General features: G+C 45.7%; 1 protein-coding gene across 1 annotated transcript in view; it reads left to right on the top strand.

Moving 5' to 3' along the window:
• Positions 1 to 12,062: 12,062 nt before the first annotated feature.
• Positions 12,063 to 18,730, top strand: part of LOC144125762 (acetylcholinesterase-like) — a 122,715-nt gene continuing 116,047 nt past the window's right edge. The window contains exon 1 of the mRNA XM_077659435.1: positions 12,063 to 12,377. The gene's annotated coding sequence lies outside the window, so the exon portion shown is untranslated. The remainder of the gene's footprint in view (positions 12,378 to 18,730) is intronic.

Raw genomic sequence — 18,730 nt, 5'->3', positions numbered from 1 at the left:
CGCAGCCGCTGCTGCTGGGGCGTTTTCCGCATGGGCCCCTGCAGCGACGGCACTTGGGTGCTCGGCGCTGGCAGCGTCTTTGCACCGCGCCCCCCTTCCTCGCATGCCACCTTCTTTGTCTGTTTATTTGTCCTTTCTTTTTTCTTCCCTGTATTGCACTTACTCTGTTTTTACAGTTAGCGCGCTCAACCCGGTGTACCGATATCGCCGAGCATAAGGAGCTGAGTCTCCTCCTCTACATGCAATAAATATTACATACGGTCAGTGCAGCTAAAAGGGAGAGCTGAAACTTGCAGCTCTTATTGGGAGATGAGAGAAGATCAAGAAGGTGCGCAATGTTGTTAGTACAACGGCGCTTGGTTGCCCGAGAGCAGGATTGCGGCAGGAAAAGCTCCCCGTGTTGCGAGTCGTTTAAGACAATCTTTCTGCCGCATCTTCTCTCTCTAACACACACACACACACACACACACACACACACACACACACACACACACACACACACACACACACACACACACACACACACACACACACACACACACACACACACACACACACACACACACACACACACACACACACACACACACACACACACACACACACACACACACACACACACACACACGCACACACACACACACACACACACACACACACACACACACACACACACACACACACACACACACACACACACACACACACACACACACACACACACACACACACACACACACACACACACACACACACGTTACACGCGTTAAGAAACGCTCTCTATGTGGAGGAGGCTAGTTTTCAAGAAATCGTCATCCCAACTCCGTCCACTGCGGGACAAAGGCCTCTCCCTTAGCCCTCCAAATAACCCTGTCCTGTGCCGGCTGTTGGCACCTTAGCCCCGCAGACTTACTTATCCACTAACCTGACCTCCTTCCACCCCTGTTTCGCTTGGCTTCTTTCGGAACCCATTATTTTACCTTCCTTCGCATTACATGCCTGGTCCATGACTATTTTCATGTTAATGGTATCCCAGTGTAAATAGGGTCCTGTCTATTTAAACTGGGCTATCATTAACTCGCGTTCGTTTCCTGACCTTTTCTGCTCTTTTCCTGTCTTAATTGTGCTCACGCCGTGCAGGCTGCGCAACTTGACTTTATTCTTATTTCTCTTTTCTTGCCCACTGTACTCTTTGCCTCTTAACGTTACTCCTTGCACTTTATTACAATAAGCTTAATTAGCTACGTGGGAGGGGCGGAGCCTTCATAACACAGCAGCTCTACCCCGCCAGATGGCCAAGAGTTCATGGCCTCGGCGAAAACTTCCAGTGCTTCGCTTCCCACCGTAAACTGTTGTACTTTCACGAGATTATTGAACATTACTAAAGATTCCTTCGTATTCTTTTGTAGACCCACTGCTCCCCTTTGCCTGTCCAGGTCCTCGATCATGCTTTGCAATTCATCCCTTGTGTTGCATAGCAAAGCAATCTCATCGCAAACAGTAGACTACTAAGATGTTATCTATTAACTTTAATACCTAGCTCTTCCAAATCCTGGTCTCGGCGTACTTCCTCTAATCACGCATTGAATGGTACTGCAGAGATCGTGTCTGCTTGCCTGACACCCATCTGAATTGAGATTTTATCGCTTTTCCTATGGAGGACTCTGATGGTTGTGCAGCGATTATAGATATTGTAGCGATAGCTCCACTACGCCACCTCTTCGACCCTTCAACGTGGCACCGCTTGAGCTCCGTGGCGGCGCCGTTGGTCACGTGGTTGGTCAGGTGGGTTGATCACGTGGTGTGGCCGTTGGTCACGTGGTGCGGAGCAGCTGTTGCGGCCGGCGGCGCGGTGCCAACAGCTGCCACAGCTGTGCGCATGGGCCGTTGCAAGTGGGACGAAGATGAAGAAGGAACGCCGAGCGAAACAGAGAGGCGAAAGACTGACTTTGCAGTTCGACTGCGCGAGTTCCACTCGGCCAGATGTAGCTATCGCGTCACTACAGGCTTAACCAGAGCTAAACTACCGCCATTCTTATAAAAAGGAGTGCGCTAGAGGAGAGCTTATTCCCTTTTTTACTCCCATTCAGGCGTATTCGTGTTTCGCATGCAGCGACTCGAAGGAAGCCTCCGCACTGACTCGTCCACCCCGCTCCGGCCGCACACGTCGGCGAACGCCAGCCCTCGCACGAAGATCGGAGCACGCCCGAAGGCCTCGCATTTTCGCAGCGCTGTTACACCGCACGGACCGCAGGTTTCCGCTTTCACGATCCATCCCTTTCGACGCGGTTTCCGTAGGGTGCGAAAGAAACGAGCTATATCTCGTCCATGCACGTGATATCGAACCAGCGGAGTGTCCCAACGCGAAGCGACGTCAAAACGTGTCGTGACAGGACCGAGACGCGGGCGTCGCTGTCAAAGCATTCAGGGTTCACAGACGGCGACATATTACTAGCGTTAATAAACACAAAGGACAGAGAGCAGAAACACACAGGACAGACGCTAGTTGAAGTCTAGCGTCTGTCCTGTGTGTTTCTGCTCTCTGTCCTTTGTGTTTATTAACGCTAGTAATATGTCGCCGTCTGTGAATCAAAAGCACCAACTAGCCCAACTTAATTCTCTAATAGCATTCAGGGCTGTCGATAGACGACACAGCGAGAGCCTACCGTCACACAGGAGGAACCTAGCGTGGATCCAACGGGCGTCCGGGATGCAGCGGAGCGTGGCTGGCTTCACACGAGGAAGCGGCGCGCGCATGCGCGGCAAGCAGCCCTCGGTCGCTTCGTGAGGACAATGATATGAACGGTTCCCCTTTGATTGGTTACAGTTTACGGAAACGGATCGAGTCATGCGGGTGGAAAACTTTTTATTTGCAGATGTTCTAGCTTCGTCTTAGACAATGAATTCAAACGATTACTTCAGTGCGGGATGCATTCTGTCGATAGAGTTTGGCATGTACGACAACCGTAACCCTAAAAGCTATATGCGCAAGAGAAGAGAGCGTTATTGCTCTAATGCGCGTTCTGCCAATGTCATGTGCGTATAGAAAGTCTATGGAGTAATAAACTGTAGGCGCTCCGCCTAGTACCTCAGCATAAATTAAAAAGACCAGATAAAGTAACCTTTTCGCATCAAGGTACTGATATTTGCATTTAAAAAGTCGCCGTCTTACAACGCATAAATAATCAATCCTATGGGGAGTCAGCGGTCGTATAGAATTCATTATAAGACAATAAATAAAGAAATTTAATAACTGATCAATACTCGCGATTGCTAAATGGAAAAATAACATTAGAAAATTATAATTACGAAAGGCAGAGTATATGTCTTGGCTGGCATTAGAGAGAACTAGAGAGGTTACGCGAAATGGAGGACTTGTATCAACGCTGAGGGTAATTAAAACTGTGCTAACAAGCATAAAAGTGCTTACGAGGTATTTGCTGAGATTATGCCAATATGCTAACTAAAATGCAACAGCATGCGCTCAGTTCTAAGCCAAATTAGTGACCGTTACTGTAACTAGCGGACGATATCCAGAAATGGCAACTGAACGAACTACAGTGTTGTATAACCTGCGTTAACAATTTAATATCACAGTTCGAAACAGCATAATGGAACACTTTTCGTGACCGACAATAACCAAGTACTAAAGGACTTTCAGGGAACTTCTGAAGAAAGTCGGAAAGGTTTTTTTTTTTAATCTTCGTCAAACTTCTCCTTTCCTTGAATATTTCGAATTGCAGATGATTTCAGCACCGAATTAAAATTGTCTGACCGTTCTAGAAGTACAAATTTTGTCCGAAAATAATAGAAAAGGGGAAATTAGTACTATTATTATCCTATATTATCCTAAAAACTGCCCTTATTGGGATGCATTATTTTCCAAAGAAGTTCATGATTCTCTTGCGGCGAAGTTAAAGGAGCGAAAAAATGTTTTTGCACTGTCTTCAACATAAAAGTTCGCATATAATTAGGATTATATATTCAAGTTCCACAAAATTTTATCTTACTCTCAGCGAGGATCCAAAGTAGCGATTTTATGAAATCGCAAAAGAGAGGTTTTCTACCTCGTGTGATGCGCGATTTTCTGCAATTCGCCTGTTTTTGGATGTCGGCCGACGCACGTACTGTTGTGCTACAAAGGCCGCCTTTACACCTCAAAAAGCCTATTTTCAAAAATATTGGTTCACCTTCGCTGAAACACCTGTTATATACAGTGTGTTTCACCTAAGGCTTCGTGCAATCAATTAACATTTTAAAAAGCTGTCTGGAGCATCAGAAGAAAATTTTTCAATCCCTCTTCAGGTTGTGAGAAATGCCGAGCGCTCCCCTCTATGAATTGAAATACTTACTCCGGTATGGCGGCGGCGGTCGTCGGCGGTGAAGGCCTTCAAGGCATTGCTCCGCTTTTTGAGGACTTCTAGCCTGCACGATAGGCTGTGACTTTACTGAACACTGTGACTGCGCATAGTGACTTTAATTTCCTGCAACTGTCTTTTCTCCTTCATCTTTTTCTCCCTCCACCACTTTCCCCCCGACCGGCTATTCTTCTGGTTAACCTCCCCGCCTTTCCTCCTCCTCCTCCTCCTCCTCCTCCTCCTCCTCCTCCTCCTCCTCCTCCTCCTCCTCCTCCTCCTCCTCCTCCTCCTCCTCCTCCTCCTCCTCCTCCTCCTCCTCCTCCTCCTGGGGTATGATTACTCACATCACAACGGCATAACGTTTCCATGCACAAGGATACAGTTCGTGACCCAGGCTTCACCACCCAGGCTTCCAAACGCAGGCTCCCAAACCCAGGTGCTTTTTAATTGCATAATGCAAGCCATTGTGCTCACAGTAGCTCACAGGTGTGCAGGACTGCGTAAACAAAGTATATGTATACGTCTGCACAGTTGCTTCAGAGTTAATACGCACATGAGGGTCACTTCTTACTTTTCTTCAGTTATTAGCTTTTCAAACCTTGCTCTACAAAGCGCATGTGATCTATTTTTTCTCTCTCAGACATTCGTGTTGCTTTTGCGTAAGAATGAAAGTGAAGAAAGAAATTTATTTTGCTAAAAAAATGAAACTCACAGACTTAGTTTTCATCACTTTATATCTCTGTATCAGTCTGGCAATCATCGTTTCACCGCTGTGGGGAAAGTTTCACCGCAAGTTGGTGACTGGAGGAAGCCACATCAGCCCTTTCGCTAGACTGAAAAAGAAAGCACCGAAAGTAAAGAATAGTTCAGGGATAAAAAAAAAGTGCGCCAGCTTAGAGTAGAGAGACAGGAAAGAAGACAACACCAGATGGGAAAAAAGGCGTTTTCAGAACCTGCCTTATACGCTGGTTGAAAAAGCACTGAAGAAAGCAAAATCCTTTAAACAAAGGGGAGAGTGGAAAGAAAACACCACTCTTAAGCGAACGCAGCAAAAATAATAATAAAAAAACAGAGGTGTCTGCGGGGGAAAAGGAAGAAAGCGAACACACAGAGGCGCACGCGAGCGCCGGGGTTTGACAGCGGAAAGCACTGGGCGGAGAAAAGCTGACTCGGACAGTCGAGTGTCCAAATTCGAGCCGAATTCGTGGTACGGCGCTCCTTGGGCGAAGTTCGCCGATTGTGGCAGCGAGGTAAACCGCGGCGTCACCTCTGATCACCGCGGTGTTGACAGGAACGGGCGCCCCTGCCGCGCGATGATGAGGCGTCGCTGACTGTGGCGTTCTTGTTCCCAGTGTTGGAAAAGACGTCGCGGCACTCGCATTTCCGCCAGGCCTGGATGTGTTTGCCCTGCCTGCGTGCCTTACGACTGCCACATCCCGTTAGGAGAGGAGTGAGCAGGCGTGCAATCGTGCCTCGGTTGCCTATTGCCGTTACGAAACGAGACACGAGGCTGCTGAACTTGGTTGATAATATTGCGTCGTTGCAGTTGGGATCCAGCTTTGCCCCGTTGGGGCAAGAATATCACTCACACAGATTTTTTTTTCATGTTGTTTAGCGGCATCACTGGGATATTCGCTTTATATATATAGAGCACCGGACGCGATATTCGGAGGTCGTGGGTTCGGATCCCACCGGCGGCATGGTTGTTTTTCTGCTGCTTTATAAGTAATTTTCTTTAAGCGATTTATTAATCTAAGTAATATTATCCCACTGATAAGCACAACACATTAAAAAAAATAATAATAACGTTCCCCTATGCACCACCTTGGTTTCGGTGACTGTTGGCTCCCTGCATAAGTTTGTCAAACGGGCCCCTCATTTACTTTACCTTGCCTGCTAATATATATATATATATATATATATATATATATATATATATATATATATATATATATATATATATATATATATATATATATATATACACGTTACACGCGTGGTATTACAGAACGTGCTACGTCCGCCGCTATGGACGAGGGTGGCGATCGTGAACACTCTCAAGGTTCGCTTACACGCAAAAACAAAAATACCCACGAAAGCAGCAGATTGGGCCGGTGTCGCCCAGCTCAGTTGGTAGAGCACCTGACGTGATATTTGGAGGTCGTGGGTTCGGATCCCACCGGCCGCATGATTGTTTTTTCTGTTGCTTTATATTTAATTTCTTTTTAGCAACAGATTAACTGAAGTAATATTCTCCCCTAGTTCAGCACCACAAATTATATAATAATAGAAAACATTCCCCTATGCACCTTGATTTTTGTGACTGTTGGCTTCCTTGCTAAGTATATATATTTATAAAAGAAAATGAGGGGCTCGTTATACGTATGAGATAAGCCAACAGCCACAGAATTAAAGGAGCATAAAAGATTCTTTTAAATTTGTGGTGTTGATCAATGGATATTATTAGCGAATATTTTATCTCTTAAAGATAACTTATCATAAAGTAGAAAAAATAATCGTTATTTATACAAATAATAATCTAATAAATAAGCCAACAGCCACAGAAACCAAACAGGATAGGAGATTTTTATTTTTAATTAGGAAATTATATATATATATATATATATATATATATATATATATATGCGTGTGTGCATGTGTGTTTGCGTGTGTGCGCGTGTGTGCGTGCGTGTGTGTGTGCGCGTTCGCGCGTGCGTGCGTGCGTGTGTGTGTGTGTGTGTGTGTGTGTGTGTGCGCGTGCGTGCGTGTGTGTACACGACTGTACTATTCTACACGACCGTCACCTCCTGCTTCTGCAGAAAATCAAAAGCTTCGCGATTTAAGTGTTTCCTAGAAATTCATCGAAACTCCGCATTTAGGACGAGGTCTTCTTAATTATTAACGAGTAATTATTAACGCATTTGATGACAAGTGGTGGAGGCAAGTTTTTGGTCAACAGTACACAACTTCACAACACGGTAAGTGACTTCGATGCGATTCCTGCGGAATTATAAACCGCAGGCTCGCGACAAAGCAAGGCGCTTGCTTGACGTGCTTTACCATTCTTCTTTTCGTTCAACATTCTTAGACAGCGGCTTAAGCAGAATTGCAATATGAATAGAAAATACAACGGGTACAGTGGCACAACGGTGTACTTCTAGTCGGCAGTAAAAAAATAAACCAATAATATAGGCACAAATCATTTCAAATGCGAACAGGCCACTGAATACAAATATCAATTTTCGGAGCTCCCGAAAAGTGTTTTAGTAGTTCCACTAGTAGTTAGGTATAGTGCTTTTATTTCCTTTAAAAATGTGGAGATGCTCACAGAGTTCAGGAGTCTCGTACACTATGATAGGGTTGGGCCCAATTGCCAGAAATGATGAAATAAATTAAAACCGAGTTGATTTTCTGATTGCCTGATTCACAGGATGATTGTGAATATTTCGGCGCCTTCTGTGTATCTGGTGTCTTTCGACGTGGTGCGACCAGATACAAAAAAAAGATAAAATCATAAAAACATCACACAGAAGACGCACCTTTCTCCTTGGCAGTGTATGCGGCATTACATTACCGCATCAGTGTGTTCCTTAGAATGCTCCGCCAAATAACTCAGTCAAATCTGTTCCCTTAATATGTACAATCACTAAAATACGATTAATATAGGTATATCACTTGGCAATAAAGAGAAGATACGGAACGTAAGTGCACACATAAAGTGCACATAATGCAGTGTGCTCGAAAAATAACAATATCGCTTTCATTGAAACTATTTCCGATTTCTCCTATCTTCGCAGGCCAGAGGTGTGTCCACCCTACCACTACTATACCAGCTTTATGACGCTATATTAAAGCACAAACTCTCAGAGTCAGCCTCGTTTACTTTACGGACGACTGATAAAGTGTAAAAACACCGATCTTCTAACTAATGAGCGCATTTTATCCCAAGTACCATTTTAATGTCTGTGCCGCCCGTCTTCAGAGGTTTCTTAAGGTTCTCAATGCAATTAACGTAACACACTGCATTGATACGCATTTAGCGATTTCGGTCACACTGACAGGCACGTACCATGAGCGCCACCAACCAGTTCGTCTAAGCGTTCCTCTCCACGTCTCGGGATGCAGAGCGTACTTTCGTAAGCCAGGGAGCGCCATATACGACCACACTAACCCGAGTGCTAGACTAGTTGGCCTTAATTAACGAAACGAGATTGCCCGGGGCCCAGGCGACACAAGGATATTGTTGTCCGAGTTACAGCATATACGAAAGAGATGGATCTTCTAAGTTGACTTTAACCACTACCCACGTTATTATGCCCCGGTAGGCATCAGGGCATCGCGCTCATTAACTTATTTTTCAGGAAATTAATTATCGTTTTATAGCTGTATATTCCTTTAATTTCAGTTGTAAGCCAGCAGTTTGAAAATCGTTATCAGTGTAAGCGCAGCAGGGGGGTGCTTTAATAATTCTAAGACAAAACTGACCCTTTTCTCATCACTTAGAAGCACGCAGTCAAGTAGTGTGAACTCCGCAAATGGAAGGCCGGGAATGGAAAGACAGCTAGAGTGGTTAAACGGGAGTCAAGGTGGCTGTCATACCACAAAGAAGAGTAACAAGAGAAAGCGAATAAAGCGGGGGAAAGCATTGAACCAATTACGGAGGGCAATGGAAAACACACGAAAGTTCTCTTACACTCCTAATATCGAAGCACAATGTTCGTTATTTTACTGGTGGGAAAACAGCTGAAGTATCGTTAGAATAGCTGCGGAAGACTCAAGCGGCATATCCACTTCGGCACGCTAAAGAGCGCAACTGAACACCTACATCGATAAATATTTCCTGTTCTCAATGAATATGGGAGGTTAATTCCAGGTTTATAAGTTATGCGTAGGCATGTTGGCGCTTTAGTTAAGATTATATTACCGCTACAATGCATACGCTTCAGAGGGAGCCCACCTCCCTAACACATGTGCAAAGCTGCAGCCGGGATAACAGGGGAGAACTCGTGTATTGACAAGCGTAGATGAAAACCTCAAAGAATGCGTGGGCCTCTACGGGAACTGCTTTAAAAGAAAAGCAACGGAAGGTAACTGTTGCATAAAAGGGATGTCCTACTGCAAATAATGCTATAGAGCCACGCAGGCGTAACGTATATTAGCCACAAGCTTTTGTTTTGACTTTTAAAGCGACGAAATTCGAATTCAAATTTACAATTTAAGCTATCTTATAGCACTTGTGGCACTTATAGAAATATGGTTGTTTGCGCGCGGAAATGTTGTTGGTCTTTTACTCAGGGGAAAGACGGGAAGTGTAGGAGCTCATTTTCGATTTTTTAAACTATACAATCAGCGAGCATAATGTAAAGTTGGCTTTATTGCAAAAAGAAACTTAATGCGGTAAAGCCAGCTTTACGAGCGTGTACCGAATCGCATGGCTAATTTGCGTTCTCTTGGGTAAAAAATTTGCGCAATATAAAGGCGTTCACACAGGCGTAACGTATATTAGTCACTTAGAAGCACGCAGTCAAGTAGTATGAACTACAAAAATGGAAGGGCCAATACGACTGAGGTGGTGAACGAAAATGTGTTTTGATGAATTTTACAACACGTTGGCGTACGGTGTGTGACTGATGGGGATTACTAAGGAGAAACACTGCCATCTGAAACACGCTTAAACTATAATACTTTCAGATATGCAAATCACTTTAAATGTAAAATGAAATCTTACTTTGGGCAACATTTGCCATGATGTCATTTTCAAAGGCTTTTTTTTGTGTGAACTTTTAATTTCGACTAGGTCCACCGGTGTGCTGCGTTCAAAGAACCCCACAGCAGCCTCCGATGGCGCCTGAGGATTGCGACCGCGGCTCACGAAGTGTGAAAGAGCGCCGCAAGATAGTAAATTAATGGGCTGCGTAATGAATCTGTCGCCGCTTTGGATGTGCACTGAGTTTGCTCTTCTTAACTCAAACACGACTTGAAACGAGGCCTTGTGAAAATGGTCTCAGAAGAGTAAAGTATATGCATTTGTTGAGACATATGTCAAGCAGACTGACGGCCTATGAGCCCTGGCTGAACAGCCACGTCGGGCTCTGGATAATAAGCAAAACTTCAAGCTTTGTTCATTTGCGTGAAGACATCGCTTGAACGATGTGTTCAATGGTAAACAACATATGGGTCCAACACAATTTTTTCATTGGTTTTTTTTCATGCCAATAAGCTTCCTGTTATCTCCCACCACCACAAAAAAATTGGTGAAAGCTCTTCATGTAGTCTGTTTTCGTTTCATTATGTCATTGAAACATTTTGCGCCATTATAATTCCTAACATTAACTTGACATTAAATTTTAGGTGAAATTTTCTACATTTAAAGATCCAAGTCACTATTTGCTTGCTGGGCGTGGCTGTGCAGCTTTGTTACGTATTTTTCTATATTAACTTCAAACTCGCGCACAGAATTCTATTCTACCGGATCGTCGTAGTGAGTAAATAACCGCAGCGTACAAACAGCGTTTTAACAAGAGGTACCAGCTCGCAGCTAAAACTCAGCCAGTACACCAAATGGTGAGGTTTGGAGTGGAATACATAATCATTGCGCGGGACAAGAGTTTTAGCTTAACAGGCTGTGCTGCGGGTTATTGGGGCTTGCCATAAAATAACCAGTATACAGGGCTCTTTTTGGTTACTGTTCCTTTTATTTTGTCCCTTATATTTTGTTATTGTGCGACTCCAATTTTACACTTGGCGTTGGAAATGACAATAAATGAAAGGGCGGAAGGCCCTTCAACTCGGCGGCCAATGTACTTCGAGCAAACTTGATAGTCGCCGGGAGGTCTATCTGAGGAGCGCGCGCACGGGTGGATCGAGCGGCTTTGAGGCTGGCTTGCTTGAACCCGGGAATTTTTGAAAGAGAGTGGGGCTCCAGCTTGTCTCCATGACGACACCGTGACGTGACGCCGGGTCACCGTCCAGGCAGGGTCCCTGATTGGTGGAGGCGAGCGATCGCCCCTGGCGGAAGTGGCCACGATGGTCGCTTCCGGTGGCGACCGCCGCTGCCACCACCGGCACGGAAAGGTACGGCCGCCGAGTACGCGAAGTTCCTGCAAAACGCCTGGTGGATCGATGGCCCCAGTGTCGAGCTTCAACTGCTGCTCGCATGGTGACGCTCGTAATAAGACTTCGCGGAGTTTGCCGTCGCTGTCGCCATCTGTATGCCAAAAAATTAACTGAGTAAGGACGTTGGGTTCTGCAGAGGAATTTGCGATGTTGCGTGTTCAAAAGTATGCTCAGCAGTCTGCGCCAGATATTCATAAGCATGAATATGCAAAAATGACCGAGAGAAGATAGACAAATACTTGCAAGAGCCAAGTGATAGATGCCACTTAAAAATGATAGACGTCATGAAGACGTATTTTTTTTTTGGTTTCCTGCAACTCGAAGCTTGACTTAATGTGATTCGTGCTTCTCATTGTCGTAACTGCAATTTAAGTTTGCTGCAGTCCTGCTCGAAAAATGACGGGTGACACACTCAGCGAAGGAGCACAGAGCAGAGTAATATAAAACAAATTGGGGGCGACAGCGGCGGTCAAGCGTCGAGATGGCGCCTGTGTCGCCATGCCCTCTCACGTAGGCCGGCGCATGGTCGAAGCGGAGCGCAAAACCGCGCCGGCGGCCGCAGGTCAGCGCTGGCGCACTAGGTCCGGCGCGCAGCGGCAGAAGCAGCAGCAGCAGCAGCAAAGCAGCGGCGAAGCAGGCCGAGAGAGGCAAGGACGGGTGGCATACGGTGGTCGTCGGCAGGTCCCCACCCGGACTATAGCGGCGCGGCACAGTGCGTACTCGAGTGGCGGCGGCGGCGGCTCGGCGAGCGCAGAGCGGGCGACGCGGGCGCGAAGCACTCTCCTTAGTCGGCGACGGGCGGAGGATCTGTGGCCGCGAGCGCGCAGCGATGCGATCCCCAGGTCTCCTCTGCCGTCGCTGCACGTCGGAACCGGGGCTCTTCATGCGCTGAGGGAGGGACAGGTGAGTGTGCTGTGCTGTGCGGAAAGGATTTGGCCGCCACCTCTCCTGCTGTCGCGGCTCGGTTCCCCACCTTTGGTCCTGCGATATGAAAGTGCTCGCGAAAATGAAAGTTAAAAACAAAACATCGTGCGAAGATGACCGACACCGCGACGTCCTTGTCGTTCCCACGTAACGCCGGTGCGAGCACGCCTTGCCGGGAAGAGTGGACAAGGGCGCTGGAAGGGGCACAGGTAGTACATTATATGCAGCGACTTATATCGGCGCAAATGCTCCATATTAGCTAGACGTTGCTCCCGTTGTAGTTCATTAGTGCACGTGCAAAAAAAAAAAAGAAGACTTGTGCAGTCCGCCTGGTACTGGAGTTTAGTTCTTCTCGCAATAGCCGTTTATTGAGTGTTACGCTTGCCGATACCGGAGCCAGACTAAGGGGACTAGATTAACGGTACATTTTGAGGGCCGATACGAACAACACGTAATATACGCGCTCCACTTACTATGCCAGCAACTAAACAAGTACCGAGAGCTATGATAAAAACTGTGGCTCTTACGGCACTCTGTATATTGTCTCCACGCAGAAAACTAATACAGCCGAGCGGGGAAGACAGTACACGTTGCGCGCGTTACCTTCTAGTACTGCCATGTACCGACACAACTGAGGTGCGTTTAGAGGCTAAGCTGTGGGTGCGAAACAGCGTTCAGGCAATGGTTAATTCACAAAAAAACCCCACAGGACTGCCTCCTTGTCTTTTCCCGCATTTTATGTGAACAAGCAAGGGGGCAGGAACGACCGCGTATGAAATGCCGTTAATCGCTGAAGTTTATCAGTACAAAGAGGTTCCTGTTGACCGCTCTGAGTGCATACTCGTTCGCGCATGCCACACTTCGGTACTATGAAAATTATTAGCTTGATTGCCAACGCATGCAAATGTGGGCTAGTTGGTAATTCATTTCGCGAAAAAACAACGCACCCTTAACACACGGACTGAGTAAGATAACACGGCGCAGCGCTGTGTCGTCCTATCTTTCTCAGTCCGTGTGTTACGGGTGCGCTGTTTTTTTTTTCAAAAATTGTCAAGGAATGGTGCGGCTCTTCGTCGTTTGGCCCGCGACGGTATAGTCTACATGAGGGCAGGGCTGCTGTCCACCCCCACATTGCGCATAGCCCTGTAGAATGAAGTAAAACGCCAGAAGCGCTCCACGAGCTCACCAGAAAACTTTTCAGGGGAGCAGTAATTGTCATTTTTAGTGCCAAAGGATAACAGCTCCGGGACAGTGCACAAGCCTCGAAGTTTTGGTTCTGCGCTTGAGTTTAGTAACAATGACCAGCAACGCCAAAGACCTGGGGACAGAATGCGTGCGGTATCGAAGCAGAGAACACGTTTCCTACTGCCTCGACAAAACACCAGGCAAAAGAGAGAGAGAGAGAAAGACGAACGGAAAGGCAGGGAGGTTAACTAGGCGACGCCCGGTATGCTACCGTACACGTGAGAAGGGGAACGGAGGGAGAGATAAAAAAGAGGAGAGAGCAAAGGGAGATCACTTTTACACTTGTCCGTTGGCCAACACTTGAGAAATTTCAGCGCTAAGTATTGCCACCAAGCACCGTCATTATCCACGTACATTCAGCGCGCTTTGCGCCTGCAGCTAGTCTTGTCATGATGGAGTCCTGGTATATTTTCCCGCTTAGGGTGCAGGACTGCATATTTCTTCCTCCGCGCATTGTTACTCTTTGCAATGATGATCTTTGCCCCAGCTAGCGCAAAAAAGGAATAAATGTGGCAGTGTTCGAAATGAAGTCGCACAGGACACAATGAACTTTGTGCACGAATCGAGCCGTGCAAAACCACCCCGACGACACACAACGTATCGTCAAGGTGTCATCAGGCTACATTCTAGAGCGCCTGTAGAAGACACCAAACTGTTCTCAGTGCAGACTCTTCTTGTCACTCTGATCAAAAATTTATTTTATTGTTTTCTTTATTTTTGGAACAACTAGCAGCCTCTAACTGGTCTGCGATTCCGAAGTCTATACCTTTGTTTTCGGCAGTGTTTCTTTATTTTTATGTCGCCATTTTTTATATAATTCAGTGTCACTTCATGAATGCCTTTATTTACTGCGTTGAAATTGCTATAAGCATACATTTCTGAACAATTGTGAGACTACTTAAGTTTTACTTCGGTTTCATGAAAAACTCACTTTGTAGATATTTCAGTGGAGTGTAATGAAGTGGATGATGAGGTGAATACAAAAACTTTTATCGTAGTTATAGTTTTCAAAAATCAAAATCTCTGAGGACAGATACACAATTAACCTTACGCAAATTTTCACTTTCCATTGTGACAAAACGCAAATGGCCGAGATTCAGTGCGTGATAAGCTTTCAACAAACAGGTCAATTGCGACGGGAGTGCCGCTTTACTTGAAATGTGTAACGTCTCCACCATGGATTACCTTTTCACACTACGTATTAAAACATATGCTTTTCTGTTTTCGTCATGAACAACGTCGCAGTGGTGTCATAATGACGTCAAAGATAGCTTTTTTTATTCTTTCATTACATCACACTACAGGAAGGTTTCATCCTTTTTCTTTCTATTTTTTTTTTCACTCATTGCCGCTATTGAAAGACATGGCATGGGTCCTTTAGCGCGGTACCACTTTGTGTGTCCCGGGCTGTGTGCGCTCGAGAGCATGGCCATGGGTGTCGGCATCACTGTAGAATTGCAACAATTTCACAGCACATGTACATCCACTATACGAGGGACGTATGTGGGTCAGTCATGAAATTAAATATAAATAAATAGCAGCAACATTACTGTAAATGGAGGAGGATGAGGAGGCACATTTTAGTGATCACAGAAGATGTCTCCCTGTTAATATACCTGGAAGGCTACTCCAGGTGAGGGTGGTGAAGAGAAGCACATGTAGGCTGAAATGTCACAGGATTGTCACAGGGCGCACGTCATTCCCATGTCCGCGAGAAACTTCAAGGGTGCTTTGGCTGCACACGTAACACCAAAACTGCCTCATATCAGGGTACAAGTGCATTCGTCGGGCTGAGGGTGGACTCTTGACTCCCAGGTAATGGTAAAATGGTGAGAACAAGAACGGTCGTTAAGAAAGTGATTGATTATGCACATACGAAGGTATGTATTAAGATATAATCTACTGAAACAAAGGAAGAATTTTCTATTTGTACGTGGTTTTTAACTCAGCATTTTATGACAATGGTAGGTCCTGCGTTCGAAACGTCATATATAGAGTTCTTTCACGCGTCGAACTTTCCACACGCACGCACGCACGCACGCTCGCACGTATATCAGGAATGTTTTTTTGGCAGCTGATTAACAAGTGCAAAGAAATCACAAATATATAGCAATGAAAAACATTACACTACATTTATTCGACGTTTCAACGTCGAATGGTTAACAGTCGCTTAAACGCGACCGTTCGATTTAAACGTTCACTTGGACAACAGTTTCGGGTACGGTACTGAATTTGTCAGGGCATGGTCAGGGGTAGGAAACTTCCATATATGCCATTGTCCGGCCATTACAGACGTCAGCGCCAATTCTTCCCATATCGGCGGGAGGAAACCCAACTTGAACGTTGCATAGTCGCCATGCCAACAATATCCAGCAGAAAAAAAAACTTACCGCCCCGAGATGTCTTTGAACCACTGGCGGGGAAAATATACGCTACATTCGTATTCTGATGCTTTGGACAATTCGGTCACCGCTGCTGCCTATCCCGCTGTGTATGTGCGCAGAAATAATTTAGTTTTAAGCATCAGTTTTCTTTCAGTAAGCAGGTGCACTGAAATAGTTGAAACCGAAACTAACTAGTTTCCTACCCCTGGCAGGGATACACTGATTCAGTTGCGTCAAAATCAAAACTGAATTGACGGAATTGGATCATTGTAAACCTGCCCTGTCGAAGGGAATACCATTCCCGAAACTGTTGGCGAAATAAAGCTTTAAATTGAGCAGCCAACGCCGCGGTGGCTCAGCGGTTATGGTGCTCGGATGCTGACCCGAAAGATGCCGATCCGATCACGGCCGTGGAGGTCGCACTTCCAGGGAGGAGAAATGCTACAGGCCTGTGTACTGTGCGATGTCAGCGCACGTAATTAGCGGCAGATGGTCGAAATCATCCGTAGCCCTCCACTACGGCGTCCCTCACAGCCTGAGTTGGGAGGCTGAAGCCCGCAAACTAAACTAAACGAACATCCTCGTTCGTCCTCACGTTCCACTTACTCAAGTAAACTGGCCTATTCAAACCTAATCGAAAAAAATATATATACATGCACACCAGGTGTTTAAGCAAAGGTGACCCAAATATTTTGAAAGAGGCATTGAGGTATGAAGGCTTCTGCGGCACAATAATACCTCAGTTGGGGGACACCAGAAAACATGTAATTAATATTAACTAGTTAGCCACTTAACTAATTTCTGATAATCAACTTTAACTACAAAAGTTAGGCTACTGGTTGCAATTAGAGACTTGTAGCCGGTAGTTAGCAATAGCCATATGATCTTTTAGAATTTAGAAAACACGATCGCTGTGGCTCGACAAAATTTGACCTTATTAACTAGTCACGTGCACTGGAAAAGTTGCTTTGCCTGCATGCTTTTCGAAATGGGTTCGATTTCCGCGGCCGCCGGTCTACCCAGCCGGTTAATCCAATGGAAACAGGCGGTCCCCCGGCATAGTGTTCGGCTTTCCAGGGGTGCACCGCGTGGGAAGAATAGCCTGCGCCTCAAAATTCCAGTCAAATATAGGCAAAAAAAAAAAAAAACGACTCCACGTGGTTAAAACCCGCAGTCAAACACTCGCACCTTGTGCTAGTTACAAAACCTACAACGTTCGTGAAACGTTCACTTCTCAAGCCTCACGAGAGATGTGCGCTTAACACTCTCAAGGTTCTCGGTGGTGAACACTCTCAAGGCTCGCTTACACGCAAAACAAATACCCACGAAAGCAGCAGATTCGACAGCCGTCACAGTAGCTCAGTTGGTAGAGCACCGGACGCGATATTCGGAGGTCGTGGGTTCGGATCCCACCGGCGGCATGGTTGTTTTTTCTGCTGGTCTATAAATAATTTTCTTTAAAAGGCAATTGATCGCCACTAGAAATAAAAAAAGATAGAAAAAATTCCCCTATGCACCTGGGTTTTCGGTGACTGTTGTTATATATATATATATATATATATATATATATATATATATATATATATATATATATATATGAAGAAATGAGAAACATTTCCCTATGCACCTTGGTATATATATATATATATATATATATATATATATATATATATATATATATATATATATATATATATATATATATATATATATATATATATATATATATATATATATATATATATATATATATATATGCAATCCAAGGTGCTTCTATAAAACTTCTAAGGGTGTAGTTTCAGCTGTAATAGATTTCGGCGGCCCCCTCCTACTTTTTCTTACTCTATAGAGCTCTCAAAGAGGTCCGGAGGGCGGAGGCTGAGGAGGCAGAGCAGCGGCGGAATGTCGCGTCATGCAGGCCCGCTCTTGCGTGCGTGGCATAGGCAAGCCCGCGGTGGGCGCTCGATCGGCCGTCTCATGCGGGGCCACCATGCATGCGCGGGAGACAAAAGAGGGCCGCAGTTGGGCGCTTGGAGAGCCGCGCACGCAGACCCCGAGGCCGCGGTGCTCCTCGGGCGACGGCTTTGCGATAAAATTGGATTCGCGGCGCGGTTTTATGGATCCGCCGCCGCCGCCTCCCCATTTACTCTCCTTTATTATTGTTCGCCCTGTTCTTCGCCGCCGGAATTGCTGGTCAGCTCAGGCGAGCGTCTCTTTAAGGGCGTCATTTTCAAAGTGACCCCACGAGAGGCGCGCGGCGCGGGTGGCAGTGAAGCGACAGTCACGGGTCTGCTCGGTAGTTTGAGAACCTAGCGACATCTTCAGGCTTTAAAATAAACGCTTTAGGCATCATGCGCGGACATTGCAATGGAAGGCACTGGCACGAAGGAAGCGATTAATTAATCGGTTAACTAGCCCGCTGAGTGTGTTTCAAGTTTATTGTTCAAGTTTATTGTCAATAAAAGCACAGTGCATTAAAGTATGTACTGCAGAGAGAGGTCCCGGAGCGGAGAGCTGTAGTGGGGCCCCTTGTGAGAAAGTTGTATTAATTTGTAAACGTTAGCTTCGCAAATTACATTGTCCAGTGTTGAGCACGCGAGAAAAAAATATTACGCCAAAACACCGACAATTAATTTGGCGAAAGGTTTGTAGTGTTATGGGGGCTGTTAACCTTCGTGAAAACAAATGAGATAAATAAGTACA

Source organism: Amblyomma americanum, chromosome 3 (genome assembly GCF_052857255.1).
Source record: "Amblyomma americanum isolate KBUSLIRL-KWMA chromosome 3, ASM5285725v1, whole genome shotgun sequence".
NCBI classification, from domain to species: domain Eukaryota; kingdom Metazoa; phylum Arthropoda; class Arachnida; order Ixodida; family Ixodidae; genus Amblyomma; species Amblyomma americanum.
The sequence above is the reverse complement of the archived record's forward strand: the minus strand, read 5'-3'. Positions and strand labels throughout refer to the sequence as shown.